Source organism: Microtus ochrogaster, linkage group LG2 (genome assembly GCF_000317375.1).
Source record: "Microtus ochrogaster isolate Prairie Vole_2 linkage group LG2, MicOch1.0, whole genome shotgun sequence".
NCBI classification, from domain to species: Eukaryota; Metazoa; Chordata; class Mammalia; order Rodentia; family Cricetidae; genus Microtus; species Microtus ochrogaster.
In genome coordinates, this window is record NC_022028.1 from 677120 (window position 1) to 679849 (window position 2730).

Below are 2730 nucleotides of genomic sequence, written 5' to 3' on the forward strand. Positions count from 1 at the left end.
CTAGAAAATCTAGAGATGTGGTCTCCAGAAGGGATAACGAGCTCCTGCACTGTGGCAGGAATAACTCAGCCCCATTCAAAACAGAAATTATTTAACTAGAGGCTGGCTGGGGAGATGGCACAATGGGCAAGACACTTGCTTCCAGAGCATGGGGACTTGGGTTTGAGTGAGCAATCTCATGTCGCCATCGAAACAGCAACCTTCTCTGTAAAGGAAGACACAAGGGTATTTTTAAAATCCATCTTCTTCCCCCTGGGCCACACGAATATGGTGGTGAGAATGCTGGTTAGCTTTGCCAGCTGCACACAAACCAGGGCAACTGGGGAAAGGGGGTCCTCAGTGGAGGAATTACCTTCCTCAGACTGGCCTGTAAGCCAGTCTGTGCAAGTATTTTCTGAATTAATGATTGCTGTGGGCGAACCCAGTCCATTCTGGGTGGTGCCATCTTTGGTCTGGTGGTCCCTGGCTTGTATAGGAAAGAAAACTGAGCAAGCCAGAGAAGCAAATCAGGAACCATGTTTCTCTATGCACTTTGCTTCAGTTCCTGCTCCAGCTTTCTGCCATGAGGTCCTGCCTTGGGTTCCCTTAACAATGGGCTGTAAACTGAGAGCCAAATAAACCCTTTCCTGTCCCTCTGATCAGTGTTCTGTCAGAGCAACAGAAATCAAATAAGGACAATGTGTATGATTCAATACTAAATTAATTGCTCTTAACATGTCTTAGGTGATATTGAAATGAGGAAACAGAAGAAAGAGGAAAAAATGTGTAAATATAATCTTAGGAAAATAAGATAAACTCATTGTTCTTATAGGCCCATTTCTGCACCTGGCCAGGTGACCCCTCCCAATATGTACAGCCTTTGTAAACATCCAATGTCTCCTTTGCCACATGACCAGGTTCTGATGAAATGACCTAACTTTTATTTCTACAAGATATGGACCATTAGCAGTCCAACCGGTATGGGTTCTTACAGTCCACCATGGACCTCTGTTATGTACATTACTAGAGATTGAACCTAGGGTCTCACATTTGCAACTGAACCATATCCCCTGCCTTTTTTCCATTTTACCTTGAGACATGCTCTCTCTCGCTGAACTACCCAGGCTGTCCTGGAACTTATTCCGTAGCCCAAACAGCCTTGAACTTGTAATCGCTCTGCTTCAGTTTCTCAAGTGGCTGCAAAGACAGGCCTGGGCCACCAGACTCAAATTTACTACTCACTTTTCTCACAGGACATTGCACTACCAAGCAGTATCTCAAAGAATCCCCTGCTTCCAGATGTTCTAGAACATTCCTCTGTTCCCCACTGGACAACAAGTAGAAACCAACTTTCCACAACAACATCAATCACCTCTGCTGACACAGAGACCCTTTTTCTGCCTATTAGTTCTTAAAATTAAGCGTATGAGGAGCACAGACAGTAACTGGGTTCCACCTTAACTGAATCAGTGTGGTATAGGTGCTGTGGTAATTAATTAGGTCTAGAATGAACTAGGAGACAAATGTCTGGGCATGTCTATTAGGCCTTCTAGATTAATAGATGAAGAAGATCACCCTCACTGTAGGGAGCACCATCCCACACTGGGGAGCTCTAGCCTAAGTAAAAAGAGAAAGATGGCTGAGAACATTTGCATACAGACTGTGGATGTCTCTGTGACCAGCTGTTTCAAGCCCTTCTCCCCCAGGATGGGACCCAGAAGCGAGCCCCCTAGGTTGATTTTGTCAGGTATTTTCTCACAACAATCAGAGACTCTATGATCCCTGAACCCGACTGTGAGAGACAGGACGAGCCACAATCATGGAAGGTGAGATGTCCCCAAGTCTGCCCTCTGCAACTCGGGGTTCCAGGCATGCTCTGACTCAGTCCGAGTCTGACAGATGGAGAGCCTAAAGATGCAGGAACCAAAGTTTCTAAAGTCAACACGGAAGGGCATGAGAAAATGGCTGTCTCAGGTAAGAAAGGAAAGAGTGAATTATTCTTCTCTCCACATTTTAAAATTTGTATTAATGTTCTAGATGGAGTAAATGATGTCTGACCGCAGTGCTGAGAGTGGGTCCCCTTTACTCAATTTCTTGGTTCAAATAATAATTGCTTCTGGAAACATCCTCACAGACACACCCAGATGAAGATGAAAATGAAGGATGTCTTGTTAAAGCAGCTATTAAGACTTTTCAGACAGTAACAACACAAAGTCTTTGGGATACAGGCCTGTGAGATCACCCAGACCAAACACCCTGGGTAGGAGTTTGGACCTTGATACCTGATCTCCTGTTCATGGGAGTTACTTGTGCCTTAGAACTTTCTAGAACCCAACCGCACGTGTGTTTAATTTGATAAAAAAGAAAGGAGGCATATGTATTTAGCTTTATGATTTAAGGTTCATGATGGGGCACTTATTGTTCATAGTAACCTTGAAGACCATGGTCAAATGTCCAGATTCTACTAGGGCCCAGGGACAAGCCACAGACACTTCTCAAAGTAGATACTGATATAAATGATAGTCTCACCTCAAAGGGAATAAAAGTTTACTCTTGAGATAAGTGTGATGGATCATGGTCCAGGAACACATGTTTAAATTGCCTAGAATAGTATGTTTTAATATAGAACTAGTTTTATGAAATTTTTATAGTTAGAGTGTAAAAAAAGTAATAATCAAGGCACATCTCAAATCTACTGGTGGGAGGACTAGGTAGGTAGTGTATCTGGTGGGAGGACTAGGTAGGTAGTGT